This window comes from Mastomys coucha, unplaced genomic scaffold (genome assembly GCF_008632895.1).
Source record: "Mastomys coucha isolate ucsf_1 unplaced genomic scaffold, UCSF_Mcou_1 pScaffold15, whole genome shotgun sequence".
NCBI lineage: Eukaryota > Metazoa > Chordata > Mammalia > Rodentia > Muridae > Mastomys > Mastomys coucha.
In genome coordinates, this window is record NW_022196897.1 from 120,925,191 (window position 1) to 120,948,103 (window position 22,913).

Below are 22,913 nucleotides of genomic sequence, written 5' to 3' on the forward strand. Positions count from 1 at the left end.
GTCTGGAACTCTAAAATCAAGGAATCTGTGGAGATGGTTTTGCATGCTACTTTTCTTCCTGGCTTGGGAATAAAGACTCCCCAGTGTCATCACATGACCTTGCTTTGGTGCAAACACAGGGCATGTCCCCTGCTGTCTGTTTCCCTTCATCCCAAATATAGTTACAATCCTGAGAACCAGGACTTCAGTATGAGAATTCAAGATGGCACAGTTTAGATGGTATCACACATCATTCAATAAACAGATGTCTTCCCTGTGATTTACTTTTCATAGAAAAGGAAATGTATTGTTTACATGCAAGTCAAACTGTCACCTCTGTAGCTTCTGATAACTTAAGTCATTCTTTTAGAGTTATGTATCTATAAATAGCACATGCTAGAACATTGACAAGTGTAAAAACACTTAAACCAACATACCAATTTCACACAAATCAAGTATATTACGTATTATTAAGTGAGCAGTAATTTCCTTGTATTCTTTGAGGACAAGCCATCATACTAAAGTCTATTTTTAATTTTTCCAGTGATTTTTGTTTTGGTTGTTAAATATGGCTATTGTTATTTTTCACTGAATAAATTTAGAAATAAATAAATTAACACAGAAAAAAAATACGGCAGCCTGGTCTACAGAGTGAGTTCCAGGACAGCCAGGGATACACAGAGAAACTCTGTCTCATAAAACCAAAAAAGAAAAAGAAAAAAATACCTAATACCCTAAAGTCAGCACTTACTAATTATTTAAAAGTTTTCATCATTATCAACCTATATTTTTACATTTGAGATCTGTATGGTGGCTATAACAGTATTTTCTCCCAACCCTTGTGCAAAATCGTCTATTTGATTGTTTAAAGTGGGACTATTGTACAAGAACGTATACCGCAAGAAATACTAAGCTCTATGAATAGGACACTTTTTCTTCTAGGAAAGCCCCTTGTTACACACGTGCCAGCACACCACTGGCTTGAACTCTATGGTTTTCTGGCACAGGGTTTTCCCTGAATTTATACAGAGTTCCCGCTGGAGCTTGCCACTGAAGAAAGATGATTAATCCCTCTTGTAATCTACTTCTGTTGTTCATAACACAATACAATGGCTACATGAGCTGGTAAGAGGCTTATTGCAGCTCCTGGTTCTGATCTGAGGTCCAGAGGCCACATCAGATGATGACTTTCTTGCTGGCAGAGTTCCAAGGAAGCAAATGGCATCACATGGTGAGAGAAAGGGAACAGGCATTTATAGCAAGCCTGTTTTGTTTTCTTAAGAAACATGTGTTCATTAAGCCATTCATTAAGGCAGACCCCTAATCTCCTCTTAAATGTCTCACCTTATTCTGCTTCTTAATAACTCATAGTGGAGATTAGATCTCACTATGCGTTTCAAAAAGGACAAATTACATTCAAACCATAGCACCCATTCATTATAGACAAAACAAGATTTCTTATGGAATCATAGTACTTTTCACATGCATTTCATCCCACAACAGGGAGAGGCTCTAGTATCTTTTCAAACACTCTTCTCCCAGGTAACCAGAAGGTACTACTTTGGGGAAAACAAGAGTCCCCTAAAACATAAGTTCAGTCTTGAAAACGGTTCTGTAGCCCAGTCAACATGTCTATATAAAAATTGCCTCAGCCATCACGTTAACAGTCCTCCCATTGCAGAGACTCAACTTGCTGGCAGCTGATGCCAAGCCAACACTTTCCCAGTTCATTTTATAGAATGTGCTGTTTCTGTTTCAATCTTCTAAAAGTCTTAATAAAGTGGCAGTAAGTGAAGCTGAATAGATCCTAAGGGAAGAAGTCGTTTGGGGGATAAAATGACTTTCTTGTGGGAAGCATATCTCTCCAATCTCACCCTTCTACATCGTCTTCTAGCAAGTCCAGAGTTGTACAGACTTTGAAAAATGAGTTTACATCTAGAAGAGTTCATCCTCCACCTCTATCCGAAGCTATGGCTAAGTCACACTTGTGAGCCCTAAAAATGTGAGGAGCTGGAAGTTAAAATGACTTCTTCCAAGTTCTGTACGAACAATTGGCAGCACTAGCTGGCCCATCCTGGCCCTGTTCTTGAGAATAACACTGCAATGTATGTGTTTTCTGGGTAGAGCCCTGTTTATGATTTCTGGTGTCATTATAATACTTCTTGAAGTATGTACAGGTGGAGGGATTCAAGCAGAAATTATTTAAAATTTGTATCCTTTCTCCAAGTGAGATTTGCTGGGCAGTGGTGGCACATGCCTTTAATCTTAGCACTTGGGAGGCAGAGACAGGCTGATTTCTGAGTTTGAGGCCAGCCTGGACTACAGAGTAAGTTCCAGGACAGCCAGAGCTATACAAAGAAGCCCTGTCTTGAAGAACCAAAAAAAAAAAAAAAAAAGGAATTTTCTCCAAGTGAGATTTGTACGCTTAAAGTACTGATGGGGAAAGGGGAGAGTGAGGATCCCAGATCTACCCAAATTTATATGTTGGGATGCATAAAATCCTTGATATATTTTGGGGAAAAAAGGAACATTAAAAATATGACAAAAAAAAAAAGAAAATAGAAAGGCAAGACATAGGGAGGGTCTAGACGGTGGGGGGGGGGAATCTAGAGTAGCAGGGTAAGAAGAGGAAACGCCTACGTCATCACGGAGAAAGCTGCTCACTGTGTCTGAAACTGCTCTGTCAGTATGCCTTCTGCTGCTACAACATGCTCTTCCAGAGTGGCTAACTGGTGGAGAACAGTTTATTCAGCTGACACTTCTGGAGGCTAAGAAGTAACAGAATGCACCACTAGCTTCTGCTCAGCATTCACTGAGCCTGTCTTGGTGGAACACACAGTAGCAGGGTCCACAGCGAGGTGGGACAAGTTGCCAGAGAGATGGCTTGTACAATAAAGCTGCCCCTGTCACAACCCTATCTGTCACTCTCCAAGTATCCCACCGCTGACACTCGGGCCAAGTTTCCTGCTCTGAAAATGTGATTGACTTTCTCAAACTAGAGCCCCAGAAGGCTGTTCCTTGGGTTCTGGAGCCAGGAAGTGGTCAGGAGTTTCATTAATTTTGAGTAATCAGTGAACAGTAAAAATGGGGTCTAGACGACACTGGGAGGATCAGGAGGAGGCAAGCAATGAAAGACAGCTCATCTGACCTGCTTCTCAAAGTTTAGACTGAAGGAAGCTGAGTTCTACAAGAATAATGGGAGAATATAATAAGAAGGACACCCAGAGGCCAAGAAGTTAGTAAGTCCTTGTAATTTATAGTTGAGTGTAGTTTGACATGAGGAAATAAATGAGATGGTAAGTAAAGAAAAGACCAGGGAAGATGTTTTCATCTACCTTCGTGGTAGTCAGGAGAGCTTTTCTCTCCATGGACAATATCTTAGTGAGTATATACGCAGGACTATCATAAAATATAAGTTCAACCACCCCTGAAGACACCACCTGAATGCTAGGTTGTTTGTTTTGCTATTTGGTGCCTTCAGCTGACAGTATTTACAACATGATCTCCTGCAGCATGAAGCTCCATGCCTGCCTGGCTGCTCTGTGAAAGCATCTACCACCCACTAGGAGGCTAATGTTAGTTCCAGCAGTTAGAATCCATTCCATCTCATAGTGGAGGGGAAGCATTTTATACATAATGAATTATTGGTTTTCTTCCCATCATAAGTTGTAGCTTTTCACCTGAGGAGGAGTTCTTCTAGGGAAGGATGAAGCTCCTAAAAAGGACGGTTCTCAGTGATGGAATACACATCCTGAAAAATAGGATTGCAAGATATTTCTCTGAGTTCTTTAAGAGCATTTCGGCCCAGAAGCCAGCTTGAGAGACCAGTCTTACTATTTATGCAAAGACAGTGGTGCCAGGGACAATGAATAGAGAATGAAGAGAGCCCAGGCCTTCCATCTATAGACTTGGATGTGTAAGGGAAAAGGGGAGAAAATAGAATGGGAGGCATGCTTCTCTGGGCCACAAACTGGAAAAAAGTCTTGACTGGTTCATAGCTCTCCACATCCTGTGTGTCTCAGGAGGACTGGGAAATACTGTATGCCCCAGTAATGGTAAATGACATTCTTAATGTGCTACCTGAAGCCTAGAAGCAAGTAAAAAGGTATCCATATGGTGATGGCTTGGTGACTCATGCCAGTTCTACAAGACCAGGACTCACACAGTGAGTTCTACAAGACTTTTCTGATGTCAGGAAAAGCAACCCAATAGTGAGGTGCTGGTCCTTGAGAGGACGTAGAAGGGAGGTTTGCAAGTCAGAGCCTGCAGTACTGCTCTTCCTGAAGGTACCCGGAGTTCTGGAACAGATTTACCCTCAATATTGGAAAGGTAACATGGACAAGGTAATGGAAGGGACAGCTTTTAACTCAGAGACTGGCCCACACAAGAAACGGGGCAACCAGTTTTGTAGGGAGCAGAATTTCAGAGCAACTAAGGAAATGGTTTGTTTCCCTGCCTTCACTGGACCTGTGGTCCTCGCATCTTCAGTGACCATGTTTAGGGAAGCCATGTCACAGACAAGCAGTTCAGGGGCTGTGCGAGGTGCAGTGAGCTACTTGAGTCAACTGAAAGAGAATTGGTCACCTGGGAGATTTCTAACCTAATTTCAGACTTCCTGGACACCATGTCCTCTCATGACCCAACACCTGCCGTGACAGATAGACATTTATAAGGAGGCGAATAACAAAAGCTTTATGAACGCCTGGGTCTCTTGGAAACAAAAGGCATATGACTTAGTTGACACCAGCGTTTCCCTGATTTATCTTCTAGCTTTCTCTACTGTGTTTATACATTCAGAGAAAGGCTTGGCAGTATTTTAAGAAAAACCTTTTAAAATCTCCTATTTTGTAGAAAAAGCATTCTCATTTCCATTGCTGAAAGACTTGGGTCTGCTGAGTAAAAGTCAGAAATTTCTTTCTTCGAGTTTCATGGTGCTCAAGATTGAGCCCAGTGCCTCAAGGATGCTAGGCAAATGCTGCATCTATGACACACACCCCAAATACATAGTTAAAAACAATTTCTTCCTTAAAAACTCAGAATCTCTTAATAAGATCTGCTCTAACACAAAATATTGCACACAAAACCACCAACCCCCTCATGGGGCCAGAAGTAAAATCTACTTTTGTGGTCTTATTCCAGTAGATGTCTGCTACTTCCAGAAAAATGGCAACACATAATGTCTGCCCCTGCCAGGGCCCAGTCATATCAACACTTTTCATATGACCCATACATACTCCCTCTTCTCTGGCTTGGCTCTTACTTAAGCTCAGCTGGAATTTCAATAACTGTATTTTTTTTCTTTTGAACTCTGTGTATAAATGTTCAGAGCTTACCCCACAACATTGTCATGCCTAAAATCTGTAAACAGTATTTAAATCTTATTGGTGAAACTAAAGCCCAACAAAAGCTGCTGTGTGACATGTTTTGAGAGCCAAGGTTGAAGAATAATGGGTCGTGTCCTCAGCTGTGTTACCTTTTGGTCCTTGTCTGATGCTGGTATTTGGGGGCATTCTGCATAAGCATTAAGGAAAAAGGAATTGCAAAACCCAAAGGCTACACATGAAAACTCTCAACACCTAGATATCTAATGTTGTAAATAAAATTCTTACTTGTGGATGAGTAAAAGAGACGGGGATGTTATTTCTTATCACTTGTAACTAACAAGCAATTAATTTAATAGAAATACTCCATATCTACAGCGACATGGCATTAGCTTAGAGTTGTACATTGCTTCCATACTTCCACATAGTTTAAATCACCTCCAACTCACTTTTAATTCCTAGTACAATATGAATGATATGATGATAGATGTTATAGATCACTGACATGAACAAACATTTATACATTGTCAGTACAGATCCAATTTTGTTTTAAACACTTCTGACCCATGATTCCATGATCGTTTGAATCCATAAATACAGATCCCATGAGTACAGATGGCTGACGTGTGTGTGTGTGTGTGTGTGTGTGTGTGTGTGTGTGTGTGTACATAAGAGTGGATGGTGGGGTAGTTTTGTAGACATAAAGGAAGAGCCGCTCATTACTTTGGCATGAACTGATAAAACATCTCTTTCAATACTTAGAATGTACAATCAAGAAAATCACTTTGTCGTCAGTGCATGCTCTCTTTGAATACGGTACAATATGTGGTACTTTTTACACTTGTCTGGCTAGATATAGAGAGCAGATGACCAACTGAGCCTTTCTTCCTAGCTGTCCCCATACTCACTATTCAAGTACAAAGCCTGGCATTTTAACACTCCAGTCTCTTTTTCTTTTTGATCAGCCCTTGCATCCCTATTGCACAGCTGTTAAATGAAAGGATGATGTCTGCAGCCAGCATTGTTTGATCCGGTGGCTCTTCACCACGCCCTCTCTTATTCGTTTTTTAACAGCTACAGGTTTATAGTCACAGAGTGGGAGGGCAGGCTGCTAACTCAGTACTTGGTTGTGTGCTCCTGAGGGCTAGCTATGCTTTCCTTTCTCCCTGCGTGCAGTGTGGTCTTTCCTCAGCTTCACCCTCTCTTCCTTAATAGAGATTTTCCCCACTGGACTTCTACTCTATCTGGAATTTAAACTATTTCTGTGTTCTTATTGACATAAAGGTATGCTGATGGGCTGGGATAATTTTAATTTATATTCATTGAAGGGGGAAGTAAAGGAGGTATTGCTAGGCCTGCAATCCTAAGATAGACCTAAGCAGAGCTGATATGTTCTCTAAATAAAAAGGCCAGAGCAATCCACTCATGGGGTGGTGAGGCCAGGCTCGCACCTGCAGTATAGCTTCCAGACTTCTTGTCTGGACTGCAACCCCACTCCCAACCATTCTCTTTTCCCATGTACATCCCTCTTGTGAGTTACAGTACACAGCATGGAGATTAGGTATAGAAATACTTGACAATTTAAAATTTACCTGTTCATCATAAAACACTGAAAATATATAATATAAAGGGATTCAGTTACTGCCACACATATATAGATATATATATGGATATGTTTAGTATACTGTAAAACAAACCATAAAATACAGAATCATATTATACAACTGATATAGAGATTCTTCAAGAATCTTGTATATGTCTATAGAATACTTGAGAAGTGATACTTAATGATTCTCCTAAAATGATAGTGAGAGACAGAAGTGTCGAAGGATAAAGAAGAGCCGACAACTATATACAGGGGACACTAAATAATTAGAATACAAGCAAGTGGGTGGGACGTAACATGGCAGTATGTAGCTTAATGCCCAGGGCCAAGAGCTTAGGGAGAAGGTTGTCCGAAGAAGACCAAAGGATACAAATATCATTGATCTATGATAGGAAATGTTTCTGCAAAGGCACAAATTAATTATCAAGATCCAACATGCATGCTCAAGAACAGCAGAAGCAAAACTAGATCCACGTAAAAGCCACAAACCAGAAAAATTTACAGTTTCAAAAGCATAAGACAACTTCCAAACATTTCCAGAAAGAAAACTGTAGGTGACAAATTGAAAGCTACTGTGAGGTCAGGTTCTCAACAGATAATGTGGAGGTGTGAAGAGTAAAGCCATGTCTTCACAATTCTGAAGGGGTTGACTGGAGAGTTCTGTGGCCAGACAAGCAGCAGAGTTGATTAAAAACATGTCCAGACACACGGAAATACCATACAACCTATAAATGTAACTGAAATGTAAGGCAAGGATGTTTGAGCATGGATGTGTAGGCTCAAATAAGCGTGTGATTAAATAGAGAAGTCATAGGTGTTTATTTACCAACTTAAAACATGGTTAACATGGGAAGAAAGCTGAGATTGGGTAGGGTGTCATGGGTGCTATACAGCTCTTTATCTGCATTAACTGTTGCCTTGTTTTTCCAAAAATAACATATTCATCCATTTTCTATGTGGCTTAAAATACTCTGAATTTAATGTAAAGAATCTATTACTAGTAAAAGTTTCTTTTAAGTGGGAGATTGTTGGATCCTAAACTTTCCTCCGGCTGTTCATCTGCATCCACTTCTTCTAAGTGCCCTCTTTCTATTTCTAGCTTTTCAAACCTCAAATTCAGCCTAAAAGACGCCCGCCATTATGGTTCCTTGATGCCATCATGTTTCTGCTAATGAGCCCTTCAAGCTTGATTGGTTCTTAGTAGACTCAGTGATACTGAAGTACTCCTGAAGTCACGTGTTTCAGCATAAAACTCCACATCTGCGGCTAGTGTGAGCTAACCGTAGGTTTTGAACAGACTTCCGTATATATTTTTTTCATACAAAAATTATAACCACCTGAACGTTAGTGAATGTTAACTTTGTATGGAGGTTAAACCACCACTTCAGGAAATGATTTAAGTTATGAAAACATCTAGAAAGAGAAGCGGAGACAGTTAAAACAGGCTGCATTAAAATGCGCCTGAAGGCGTCAACAGACAGAAAGAAGCAAGGGCTATCCAGAGGAGGTGTTTCTGAGTGGAAGCAGTGCCCACAAAGCAAGGAAGGGTGAACTGGCTTCCCCCTTGAGGGTGTCTGCTAGTGTTTGGAAGAAAAGGAAGGGTAGCCAGCATGAGGTGGCTGCAAAGGCTCTGACCATGCATCAATTTAAAATAAAACAAGAAAACTGTTACTATAAATAATTTCAAAAAAATAGTACTTTCCAGGCATTATGTACTATAAAGAGAAAATGATTTTTTTGGTTTGCTTGCTTGCTTGCTTTTTCCCTGAGAGGTCATGATTTCTGGCTGTTTCTCACAAAAACTGGAAGCCTGAATGCATACCACTTCACAGACCCAGTATTTGGTCTATGTGTATCTCATTTAGGACTGCTGGTATAATCTGTCTATAAAGGAATCAGTCTTTAAGCCATACCTTAGACTATTATTGAATGTATATAAACTTCCAAGACAAGTCATCTCACCAAAGTGACCACACTCCATTCAGCGACAGTCCCTGAGTAAGAAGCACGGGAGCAGCTAACAGCAGACATAATGCTACAGACAGAGATTTGGGAATTCTGAGAGGCAGTAGAGCAGGTGTGTGGAAGGTTGATAATGTGAGTCATGAACTTAAATGAGGTTGAAGCAGACTTGAAACAAATTGATTTTCCATGAATGGAGAACGCAGCTCTACATAAAGTCCAACACATAGCTGTAGTCACAGATGGACAATTAATAAAATTGCCGTAATGTAGAAGAGTGTCAAAGACATGCAGAAATGGAGTAGAGATACTAGGGTTTATAACTGATTGAATGAAAGGAGTCAAGGGAATAAGAGCAGGAGAGGCTCTGAATACTTTGACCTTAGAATTAATGGAGGACACAAATTTATACAATCAAAATCATAAGATACATTTTTTTTAAAAAAAATTTCTATATCCAGAACCAACTTATTGAAATTTCAGAAACCCAGAATATCACTTAAGAACAGAAAACAATGAAGATGTTTTAAGCCTAGTACAAAAACAAAAATCAAAACAAAAAAAATAACAAAACAAAGAAACAAACAAAAAACCCAACCAGGATATGCACCGTAATAACAATGGTGAATCTTAGCTCACTTACCAGCAGAAAGTCAGAGAAAGAGTAACCACCAAGGGGAACACTGAATAGCAACACCCGAGAGAGAAATTAGCAAATAAATCTAATCAAACAGTGTCTGTGGAAGAAAATAATGATGGTTTATGTGGTTATATTATAGAGATAAAATATGAAGCCATGCTTCATTCAAAAGAAGCTGATGTTACAACACGAGTCCCTGTGTTGTTCAAGAAGGGTGTGAAGATGTTAATTGGGCTGTAAGTGGATACTGAAATTTCTGCTGAAAGAATAAAAAGGTTGTAACATCATAAAACAGCAGAGCAGAAAAATCTGAGATTTAAAAACACAGGACAACAGAAAGCAGCAAGTACTGTAAATTATGAAAGAAATCTAACAGGACTAGCAAACCTCAAACAAGCCTGATTATAACATCCTAATGAGTGCCAAGAGCCAACCGCATAAAGAGAGTTTGTCCTAGTTGATCTATAGATGAAATACAATGCCAAGAACATTATCTCAACACTTGTAGAATGTGCTAAGTAGATTCCCAAATGTGTGTGAGAAAGCAGAGATCTAAGAGTTAGGCAGTAATGAACTTTAAGGTAACTTTAAGCTTTAAAATGTTATCACTTATGAAAATCATCCATGTGGAACCTTAAAAGATACTGATGGGTTCTTGGCACATTTAACACTGACATCAAAAAGTTACCCATAAAGAACTTCACCCAGTGTGAAACTCTCTTTGACAAAGTTGACACTGGAAATCAGCAGAGAACAGACCTTTCAATCCATGGTGCCAAGACTGTGGGTCATCAATATGAAGAAAATATAAATGGATGTATGCCCAATACAACATGAGAATATCCACACCTACATGGTTTCAAGGCTTAAGTGTGAAGCATAAAGCTGTTAAATCTTTAAAAGATGATGTTCACTACTTTGTGCCTTGTGAAAAACGGAGGATTTCCTTACTGATACAAAAAAAAAAAATAAACCCAAAACTTAGACAACTATTGACAATTCTGTCTAAGCAAAAGAGGATATGTGTTCTGCTCATAAAAATATACTTTGAAAGGCAGATAATTCTTATGCATAAATCTTACTAATTAGTATCTATTATAATATATACTATGCATTATGCTAATATAGCTAGTATTAGTATAGGTGAAATTCTTATAAATTTAGAGATAATAGAAAAACATACAAAACCTAAAGTCAGTATTTCTTATGTGGAGAGTCACAAATATAAAGCCTGGGTCCTTTCAGATTTGGGCATTCAAAGAAAATGTTAGACAAAGCAATTAGATTTGATGACTTTAGTTTGATTTTAAAATGTTATTCTGGGAGCCAGTGCTTTCCTGAGGTCTGTGCTTGGTAGATCAACACTCTGACACATGGTTTCTTTCTAGAGATATATTTGTACCCATCTGACATTGACGTATGCAGCCAGATGGCAAAGGACAGGTCAGGATCATTCAGCACAATGTGTGACCTATTTACAGGCCCAACAGCCTATGGTTTAATATTTAAAGTATTCTGCACCTGGGTTGTTTTTCTTTAAACATGAAATTCTATTGATTGTATTACATGGCATGGATAATCTGATTGTTGGATACAATTTCAACTAAATAAGATGCTAATTGCATTCAGCATGTGAGTGATAGGTATAGTAGTTGTTTGAATATGCCTTTGCCTGGCTCAGGGAGTGGCATTATTAGGAATTCTGTTGGAGTAGAGGTGTCCTTGTTGGAGGAAGTGTATCACTGTGGGGGGGTAGGCTTTGAGACCTTCCTCCTAGCCGCCTGGAAGACGCAGTCTTCTGTTTGCCTTTGGAACAAGATGTAGGAGCCTCAGCATTTCCAGTGCCATGCTTGCCTGGGTGGTGCCATTTTCCTGCCTTGATGATAATGGACTGAACCTCTGCACTTGTAAGCCAGGCCCAATTCAGTGTTGTCCCTTATAAGAGTTTCCTTGGTCATGGTGTCTCTTAACAGCAATGAAGGCCTAAGACAGATGTCATTGTCAACCCAGTGAGATGCTGACAAAGCCACTGACAGCCAGCAATGCACACTTAAACACTGAAAGAGTCTGCTGCTGCTGTTGCTAATTTTCTACTGAGCAAGCTAAAACAGCATCAACTCATTCCTTATGATTGGTTGGGAACCTACTGTAGGTCAAGTACATGGGAAGAGGACAAAGAGATATGGTCCTTTATGGAGATTAGATGCAACAGACACAAATGAGGTGTTTTCAGACACCACAAATGAAAGCAAGGAAAGGAGGCCAAGCTCCTGTTGCTTGAGAGACTCTGCATTCAGCAGAACTGTGTTCCAACCATAAAATAAGAGAAACTTTGGCCATCTGGGGGCAGAGAGCTGATACAGCTACTGTGTACCTCATGGGGAAGAGAGCAGGTTTGGAGATGCCCACCGAAGAAGTGGATAAGCTCCATGCCCCCTGAGGAATTTCTCAGGGGGGATGCAGGCAACATAGCAGCTTAGTCTGAAGGAGTTTACTTTGCACTTTCTCTGTATAGTTATACTGAATCATTTCAACATAGTGAAAAATGCTAAAGAGGGTGACAAATGTTCTATCTGCAGATGGTCCTTGTAGTATACCACCACGTCGTGCCTACTGTCGTCTGCCTTTTCAAAAGAAAAAGAAAAATCTTGATTCCTAAATGTCAAGTAGATGCGAAGAAAATAAAATATTCTGAGATCTAAAGGAGGATGTGGTAGTAAACACCCACCAATCAATTTGCAATATCCTGTTTCTTTTCCTGGATTCTCAGACACCAAGCGAAGATGACAGGATAGTTCCTGCTTCCAGAACATTTTCAAAAGCAAACCAAAAGCATCACAGCATGGCTTTAAATGATGGATGTCATGTTTTCTCTAGTATTTTGTTTAGATGCCCAAATTTGAATGGACCCAGACTTTGCTTCATTAATAAACATTTTACTGCCTTCTCACAAATCTAGGAGAAGTGAGGTTGTATGACATGGACATGGAAGAGTGTATGATAGAAACCATATGTAATCTTGAGGGCTACACACAGACACACACACACACACACACATTGAGGCATGTGCCCAGCTGGGCACTGGATTGTCATATAGCCATCAAAAATGGTTTTGAAGACTGAGGATGGCTTCTCTAACATGCACAAGATACTGAATTCAATCCTCACCACTATAAATAAATATATAAATAAATAAATAGTAGAAATAAGGATGGGAGCTCCAAATTACAAATATTTATTTCATGACAGTTTTGTTCCCAAGAAAAATACAGAGACCACTAATGCATACAGCAAAAAGATGAGCATCTCAAAGGACAGATGGTCAGTGTGAGATAAAATGAGATCAAGCAACTGAGTAAAGAAGTCAGTTGGGAACAGTGAGTATCACTCAAAACCTGTGCATTATTTGTCAGTGTGAGCAGAAGCTGCCTGGCAACTGACTGAGCTTTTAGGTGCCATTGGCATTGTGACTTCCCACTCTTAGGTACTATCATAGGGTCACTCAAGAGCCTGTTGCTTTCATTTAACCAAGCACACTTTTTAACCTTTCAAGAGATTGATTGTGTCTGTTGTATTAATGCAACAAGAGCTATTACCTGTATGAATCCGGATTGTGACAACAGAGGGGTGCATGTGACCCAGGACCAGTGCTTAGTTAGCTGCAAGGTGTCAAGAAAGGAAGTAGGGAAAGGATTGTATGGCTCTCCTGCTGTGCAGTGGAAGGGTTGTTGGTACCTACCAGCAGACTACAGAATTGCCAGAGACAACCAAACATGGACTCTTGGGAGAATGAAGTAAGAGTGCTGTTGGACATAGTACGCTGGAGAAGTCTCCGAGTCATTTAAATAGCCATGTGTAATATGGCTGAATATACTTGTTGCAAAAGCAGTTTAAACATTAGCGATTTTTGTGATTTTGTGTGTGACTAGTCAGCTTCTCTGGATTTTGCTTGGGAGCACAGCATGAGGTACTGCCCGTGATTGGGGATTTCTTCTGCAATGACCTGGGGTTGTATATTGCCACGACTTGGAAATGATCACGTTACGTAGCTCAGATCTCATTTCCTGAATCACGTTTGCAGGCTCATTTCTACAAGCTGACTAAAGGGGATATAGGATTTTTTTCTAAATAAATAATTGAGCAACCAAAAGAAATGTTGGATTTCACACCATACAATAGTTTTCATTCTCCTGTATTGTGTTTGCATAGATAATAAATAGGAAGAGAAAGCACATGTCAAGGCACAGTTTTCCCCTCCTAATTATATTTTCCAATCAGCTACAAAAAATGCAAAAAAGCTTCATGGTGTGTACTCAGGCATGAGCACTATGCTTTCCACATATAATGAGCACTATGCTTTCCACATATAGTTGAGCACACACAGTGCACAACATGTCCATGTGGCACCATCCACCGTGTGCATGCACGGGTATATACAGAAGTGGCAGTCTGTGCATTGGAGGTACAAAACATATGAATTACTCTGCAAAATGAACAATTGTTGTTTGTAGGCCAAAGATGTGGATCTTTTCTCATTAATGTGAAAGAAGGCTATGCAGCTGTATTGTACAAAGGGGTAATCATGAACCATACACAGCTATTCAGTCTTTATTTAATTACAATTGCAGGGCAGTGGTGGCACATGCCTTTAATCCCAGCATTTGGGAGGCAGAGGCAGGCAGACTTCTTAAGTTTGAGGCCAGCCTGGTCTATAGAGTGTGTTCCAGGATAGCCAGGGCTACACAGAGAAACCCTGTCTTGAAAACACAAACAAATAAAAAAAACCAAAAACCAAACAAACAAACAAACAAAAAAGAACGAAAGAAAAAAGTTTATTACAATTAAGCAGCATTTAAAACTCAGTTCCTTCTTCTTATGGTCCCTACTTCCCAGGCTCTGCAGCCCTGTAGCTGGGGAGTCCAGCTCTGGACTGTACCAATATGCATCATTTCTACCATCACAGGAAGTCACTAGAAAATCCAAGCCATGCTTCTACCTGTTTCTACACAACCCAATGCACAAAGAATGAGTTTTGGATTTTGAAGTGATTGAAAACTGATCAAAAGAAGAATATTTTAGCACACATGAAATAACTTGAAACAGAAAATTCAAGAAGTCTTACTAAGCATAAGCATGCTCATTTCTTTATGTGTTGTCTGAGTTTGTCTCCCGTACCAAATTAAACAATTGCTTCAGAGACAGTACAGCCTACACAGTCAAAATATTTTCTCTGTAGCTCCCCCGAGGATAGTTTGCCAGCCCTAGAGCTAAAGGAAGGGAAATAGCAGTGTGACAAATTGTTTTAATAGACTATTCTATGTAACTTAGGGAAATGAAATGAATGAAGGGAGCATTTTCCAGAGCTATACTGATTTGCTTGCTGTGGGACATTTGCATTTTAGACTTTCCCATTGTGTGTCCCTGGCAGTGTAGCCTTTCTCATGCATGCTGAGAGCCTCCTTGAGTCCTCAGCTGTCTTTGTCTCTCTGTAATTCCTGTAGACCCTCTCCTCAACAGTTCTTTTCTATTTATAGGTCACTGTCTTCTCTAGTGTCCAAAGTCCAATTAAGTTCTCTCAAAGGTTTGGCAGGGGAATCTGCTGACCTTCCTGACAGCAAGGCCAATTATCTTCTCAACCTTCTCTGAAGAAAATGGTGGAGACAGGGATGATTAGTTTACGCAGGAGCTGATCTAAGCTAACATTATTCTGCAGCCATTATTGCCATTTCTTGAGGATGACCCCACTAATTAGAACGTGCTGTCCTTTATTGGACCAAGCATAAGTACAAGCCACAAATTCATAGACTTATTTCTGATAAAAAAAAAAAAAAGTCTGTATGGCTCTACAGATTTGTACAGACCTAGGATTGCAGCTTCTACATCTCAATGATATTCATGAATATCACAGTGCCATGATGAAGCACCTAAAGTATTTAAGCACCCAACTGATTTAATGATATCAGTGAATGGGAGAAGAAAAAAGAAACCCCTTTTTTCTCCTCACTTACAAGTAGTTTTTTGTTTGCTTCTTGTTTTGTTTTTCCTATGCTTCGAAGTAGTTATTTAGGAAAAGATCTAATGTATGGCTTTCTCCAAGAGTGATTCTCACTGTAGACTCTCCCAGACCTAAGAGAATTCACCTATGAGACGGAGAATCATTCTGCACTTTCAGAATGCCTTTTTTAATAATGATGAATGCCAGCTAATTACACGTGTGCTGGTATATAAGCTTTGATGTCTGAAAGTCCCTTTGAAATGTATCCCAAAATTAAATGAGGCAGAAAGTAATGGTCAATGGTAGAATATCACGGTGAATCTGTTGATATCTGTTGTTCATTTCCTTTAAATGCTACATATGTTTGAGGAATTTTCTAATAAATTATTGGAGAAAAAGCCTCTAGAAAGATATTTTATTTAATCTTTAAATTCCTCAGTGTTTCCCTGAAGCATCACTGACTTCAAAGGAAAGCCTGAGATGCAGGGATTACTGCTCAAGATTTCTTGGGCATGGATCAAATTCCGACTCAAATGCAAATCTTAGCTCTGGCATATATGTGACTGTTGAAGTCACCCTCTCTGTTCCATGCATTAGGCGGTAGAAGGTCATTCACATTAACACCCTGGTGCAAAGAAGACAGTTAAGAGCTTTGGCTTTGAGACTTTAAAGTGGCCTCCCGCCTGGTCTTTTCTCTCCTGCCTTTCCTAGGCACCGTGCATCTTTCTGCATTGTTGGGTTCAGGAGCATCTGTGTGCAGCTTGGAAAACTTTGTTGCTGACTAAATGGAGCTGAGTCTCCCACATTCCACCTTGGGATGTGACAGATTCCCCCACCCCATCCCCAGCAGTATCCACAGCCACATAGAGGGATTTATTAAAAAGTATCACAAAGCCAGACTAACTTTGATAAATGCTTCAGTTCTCTGTTTTGTTCTGTATTGCTTTGTTTGTTTGTTTGTTTTGCCTATATCCTTATAAATGTGTTTTTAAAATGCTTTTATTCTCAGTTGTCTGTGACTTAGTACTGCTGGACAAAAAAAGTGGTGGTGGGGTACTAACAAGAAAACAGGCTTAGATTCACTGTGTTCATCTTCTGTCCTCTAGAAGTGAGGAGATTCCATTTCTGAATGAAGATAAATGGCATAGCTTTAAAAATCATGTAAAGCCCTGTGAGAACTTACTGAATATGTTTCCATGTATTAAGTATAGTAAAATTTGAGACTGACATCATTATCCACCATCATTCACTTTCTGTCACTATCACAGAAGAATACAGATTAAACTTTTTAAAAAGTTCAGTTATGGTTCTGAAGCCTAGGAAGTCCATGAACAGAGGACAGCATCTGAGATGGGACTTTGTGCTATGTGACAACATGGCATGGAGTGAAGACAAATAAGCAGATATAAAGATGAGATGGGACTTTGTGCTGTGTAACAACATGGCATAGAGTGAAGAAAAGTAAGCGGATACAAAGAAAAGTGTGAGCAGGGTCTCACTCCAACAGCCCATCCTTGTAACTAATCCACCTGGGCATTGACTAAGGTAGTAATCCAATCACTGTATTAGGCTCCACCTCCCAACCTTACCATACTGGAGGTGACCTTCTGGGAGCGCATGCAAACTGCAGCAGTATATCTTGACAGGGCTTATATTTCAGCCCAGATTTCCCAAGGGTAACACAGGGAATCCCAGAATTCCATAAGCTTCAGGCACAGCCTTAGGAAGCAAAGCCGTTCTTCAGAGATGGAGCTCCGGGCAAAGTCAGTCTGTCCAGCTGCTCATGTTCACAGTAATGTACCAGGGATGCTATCATATCACTGACCCAAATATCTGTCTGTTAGGTGATGAACAACGTCATCAGATTTCAGCAATGATCTTCCTCTTGCTAAATTCTTATTTAAGACTCTCTGTGATCACCACACTTTTCTTTCTTATTAGATTATTCTGCCTGAGTTTACGGAGTTTCAGTGTCAGCAATGTAAAGTCAGATCATTGTAACAGCAGGAGACTCTAAGACCTCAGGACATATCTCAGACATCAGTTAGAATGTAGATAAAACACCACCAATGTATGCCTTTATGTATGTATGTATATATGTATTTATTTATTTATTTATTATTGCTGTTTTCTTGAAAGCTAAGCTCTATTTTTAAGTGATCAACTAGCCATGTATGTGGATATGTGTATGTATGCATGCATGGATGTGTGCCTGGAGCCCACAGAAACCAAAAGAGAAAGTTGGATCCCCTAGAATGGAAGTTACAAATGGCTTTGAACTGCTCTGTGTATGCTTGGAATTGAACCTGGGTCCTCTTCAAGAACAGCAAATGCTCTTAACTGCTGAACCATCTCTCCAACCTACCCCATTTTTCTGGATTAATGAATTTCTAAAAATAAATTTCATAAATGCTTTATCATTATTTTAGTGGAAAGTGATTTTCAAGGTATCAAAAAATTCATACAAACTTTTGAACTAACTCACAATATCTTCTTTGCCATTGACATACGACTTTTTAATAAACACTCTATTGACCAAAGGTGCCACAGACACAGACTTAAAACTGTAAGAAAAGAAACAATTACTGACCATAATAAAACTTGGTGGACTTAAATTTTCATTAGAACAGTTGTTTATACTTACTCAGACAAATGAGGAGCTTTCCAGCATACTTAATAAATTGTGTGACACTTGGTCCTAAAACTTTTCTGGGGTAATACATTAAAGAAATTAAATTTCATTTCATTTTGAAGTATCATAATACCAGGGAAAATTTAAAATGTAGTCAAGGGCCCTAGAGGCTAACACCAAGAAAAGCAGACAGCAGTCCTGGATGGAGGTCCTTTTGCACTGCCTTGTGCTTGAACGGTGAACTTGATGGCCATTGACATGTTAAAAGCTCAACTGAAAACTATTCATTTTCCGTAGATGTGAGTACAGTGCTGGTTCTGACTCTGAGCAGATTATTAGAATCCCTATCATAAGACTAAAAACCAAAAGCCTGACCCACAGATGACTCCCTGTCTAACGGCAATGTTTGATCTTGTTTTCAGTGCATGGCCTTGGGATAAAGATCTTTATTATGATAATTAACTGCCTCTCACTTTGCCAGGCAGATTAATCTGAGAACTTGAAGAACCCAAGAGGGTTAGTTAACTTGATGATATTCACTTCTTTAGAAAGCACCTCACAGTTGCACACACTATTAAGGATTATTAAATAGCAAGAAGTTGAGTGGACGTCCCCTCCCCCAAAGATATGTCTCCATCCTAATTTCCCATAGCTTGTGAATGGTATATGTGAAATTCATATGGAAATGAGTTTTGATACACATAGCATGGTGTAGTACGGTTTGGCATATGTATGGAGGTCAGAGAATAACTTGCAAGTATGTTCTCTCCTTTTGCCCTTACATAGGTTTTCAGGATTGAACTTAGGTCATCAGGCTTCTCCAGCAAGCACCTCTACCCTCTGACCCATCTTGCCAACCAGGGAGTGGCTTTTTGCCAACTTTTTGCTATTTTGTAAAACTCTCCACCCTTGTCATATCCCTTCCCTTGTCTGAAGTAGCTGACTGCAGCCATTGAAGGCCTATGCTGTTTGAAGCACTTTATTGAGTTCTACGCTGATGGATGTGTGAAGGTTTGCCACACAAGAAGTAGAGGAGCCCATGTACGTCAGTGTAGCTGTTAGCCTGCCCTACATGGCACTGACAAATCAAATCCATTTGTGGACTTCTGTGTTTCTAGACCACTCATTGCACATTTGCTGTGGAAGGCTTCTGACTGTTTATGTTTTATAAATTGACTTGATCATCTCTTCATAATTATCTCACCAGTCATACCTCATAGTACAGAAAATAATGTAAAGCACATGTGTCATATTTAAAATAATTGATTGGATCAGTGAATTTTAGCTGAGTCATAACCAACCTCAAGAATTTCATAATTTAAGTCAATAATCAGGTGTCCTTTTGTCAATAACCATGGCGACTCATTGAGGAATAGCTTCATCTATCTCTTTGAAAGCAGAAACTGTGTGAATGATTGAGCCCAACCTTTAACTATCTAGCCCACATTTTTCAAAACCTGATATCTACAGATCTCTTATGGACTGTGGTCAGATGTAGCAAATAGTCATTTCAGTCACAATCCAAACAAATCAGCATGCTAGCACAGACTCAAGAAATGACAGAACAGATCCTAAAGCTTGATACGAAGAGCTGGAAAGTGAGTGAGGCCTCTCTTTTTTTCAAGCTATTTTATGAAACATGCTAGCATCATTGAAAAGGAGGGAACTTCAACTGAGGAAATGCCTCCATAAGACTGTGCTGTGGGGGCAAGCCCAATCTTTTCTTAGTGATTAATGTGGGAGGGCTCAGCCAATTGTGGGTAGTAGCATCCCTGTGCTGATGGTCCTGGGTGCTATAAGATGGCAGGCTGAGCAAGCCATGGGGAGCAAGCGAGTAAGCAGCACTCCTCTGCAGGCTCTGTCAGTTCCTGTTCTCAGGTTCCTGCCTTGTTTGAGTTCCAGCCTTAATTTCCCTCAGTGATGGACTGTATTGTAAAACCCTTTCCATCCAGGTTGCTTTGGTTATGGTGTTTTACCACAGCTATAGAAACCTAACGAAGATAGAATTGATGCTAAATTTTGTTTGTTCACTGAACTGGGCCACTGGGGGCCCAAACATTCAATCAAACATTATTTGGGTGTCTCAGTTGGTCTCTTCCTAGATTCCTATATTAACATCTGAATCTGTAAATTGAGAGAGACAGTTTGTCTTCCCATCAGTAAGCTAAAGATTTGGCAAGAACAGAAAAGATGAGGTGAAGAAATTCCTGTGCCCTGACCGTGAGAGCTGAGACAGTTGATCTCTAGCCAGAGATTAGCCTTCTGACTCATTCTGGAACATCAGCTTATCTCAAGTCTCAATCCTATTGATTTTTTTTGGTCTAGACCTTGTCACTTTGGTCCTCCTGGTTTTTGGGTCATCAGACCCATTTTGGAATTACACTTGGCTTCCTGAGATCTCCAGTCTGTCAATCACAATTCTTGAGACTTACTAGTTTCCATAACCACACAAGCCAATTTCTTATTTAGAAAAAATCTCATTATCTGATCCTGACATGAAAGCTATACAGAATGGTAGAGAAGTAGGGTCATTAGTATAACCAAACCTGACCATGTGCCTCTTAGAGCCATGGTTAGAGGAAACTTAGAATGATGTAAGCAGATTTTAATGAATGATTCTAATGATTGTTCAGCAGACCTGAATGTGAATTGAAATACAAAAAGTAAAACCCAAGTTCAGGAAGCATCAGGTAGGAATAAGATCCCTGTTATCATTGAGGCTTTTGTGTTACATTCTAAAAAGATCTCAGTACATTTCGTTTAGCACCTGAAAATTTGAGTAAGACTGAGTTCAAAAGTGATGGACTAATTAATTTGGTGGGACAATTTTCAAAATGTCTAACTAAAGCTGTGTCACTCTTATTACTAACTGCTTTTAACCAAGTTTATAGTGAGAAGCACAAGCAAAAAGAAGGATATGGAAAATATGCACCATGTCCTGGAAAGAAAGGAGCATGGCACATTAAAAGTTGTAGGTAAAGCAAGCACCAATGAAAGACATGGTTATTAAAAAGGCAAGTGCCATTAGTAAGAGCCTATGTGATTTCCCATCAAAATAAGAAGGTGTCTTGAGGGTGAGACCACCCCACCGTTCAAGGCTCCAAGGATATGAAAGTCTCCTTTTCAAAGGGGCTAGTTTAGAAGATGTCCTGCTGGAAATGACTAAGGAAGTATCTTTTGTGTTTGAGCTGCTAAGGTACTCAACACAGCCATGGCCCATGTTGGCCCAGATGTTCCTTGAGTGGCAAGAGAACTTGACAACATCTTCATGGCACCCGCTTTCCAACATGCAGAATGCAAGTTACAGGATTGTGTAGGCTCATATGCAAATTTTTCAGCAAAGCTGGCAAATCTAGACTAAGAGCCTCATATCAGATCTCTCAGGAGTCCCTGAGAGACTGATTCATGAAGTTGCAGGGGCCTGAGCTTCATAGAGATGCCCGGATGTTGAAGATTCGAGGAACATGGGATATCTTCTGAGGAGAGCTGCTGTTACTGAGTAGAGTCTATCCAAGAAAGAGGATATATGTGCTGTAGACAACAGGACCCTAGGTGTTGGATTACCCAAGCTGGTTGGAGCTCATATCACATCACCTTGTGCCTGAGATGATGGCCATGTGTCTACAGGAAATCATGCTTGCACTGCTTAGTGTTTGGTCTGCTTTCCTTCATTCTTTTTTTTTTTTTTTGTATCATCTAATACTTCCCATATAGAAGGGAATGTTTAGTCTAAGCCATTGTACATTAGAAGAGTGTGGCTTTCTCTTCAATGCTATAGGAACTCACAGTTAAGAATTTGCCTTGAGTCTCAGAAAGTTGAACTTAGAAGTTTTGAACAGAGTTGAAATGGTGACAACGTTGGGAATTCTTGACATTGAACCAAATGCATTTTGCCTCAGAAGACAGTCTTATGTGTTTTGTGAGCAGCAGATCTAGGGATTTAATATTCATTATGGATTTAATGTGATATGTTATGTCTCAGTATATCTGGAAGATGGACATTATCACCATCCTCAACACATACACATATACACACACACACACACACACATACACACATCTTTTAAAATGTACCTGAGCTGTAGATTCCAACTTTGGAAGGCTGGTGTGTGTGTGTGTGTGTGTGTGTGTGTGTGTGTGTGTGTGTGTGTGTATCTAACATATGCTTTATCCTGGTTGTCTGTCCACTTCATAAAATGGGAAATTCTCCAGTATTTGTTATATTGGAGTCAGGTCCCAGAGTACGTTGCAGACTGAAAACAAAGTCCTTGCACTCTAGACAAGCCCAGGCTTCATGGACAGCTGATGCAAAATCAGGACAAGGTTCGGAAATGAAAGATTGTAGCCCCTGCTTTCAGTTCATTGCTTGTCACACTCTGGTGGTAAGCCAAGTGGGAAACAAGGACTGTGACTCAGTGGCAGTGCGCTTGCTCAGCATGACCTCGGTTCAATCTACAGTATTTGGAGGGAAAAATGAAAGGAAACTAACAACATGAAACAGAGATGGGAAGGTAGAGTGCTTCACTAGCATGTAACAGCAGCTTTTCCCACTCCTCCCCAAGTTCACAAAATAATGACTCTGAGACTTGTTAATATGAATAAATGCCTGCCCAAAAATCTTGGATCATTCCCTGACTGGCTCATAACTTAATCATCCCATTATTCTATTCTATATTCTGCCATGTGGCTGGTTACCTGGATCTCAATTATGTGTAACTGCCATCCTCTCATGTGGGCTGAAACCTCTGCCTCTCTCTCCTTCCCAGAATCCTCTCTCT

At 39.9% G+C, this 22,913-nt stretch overlaps 1 protein-coding gene across 4 annotated transcripts in view; it reads left to right on the forward strand.

The window, feature by feature from the left end:
* The window catches only part of Plcb1 (phospholipase C beta 1), a 680,822-nt gene that overhangs the window by 613,067 nt on the left and 44,842 nt on the right, over positions 1-22,913 (forward strand). The window contains exon 33 of one of the 4 annotated variants that reach the window (XM_031372015.1): positions 12,088-12,106. The exons of the other annotated variants lie outside the window; for them this stretch is intronic. The gene's annotated coding sequence lies outside the window, so the exon portion shown is untranslated. Of the gene's footprint in view, positions 1-12,087; positions 12,107-22,913 lie in introns of those variants that run through there. 4 annotated transcript variants of the gene reach the window in all.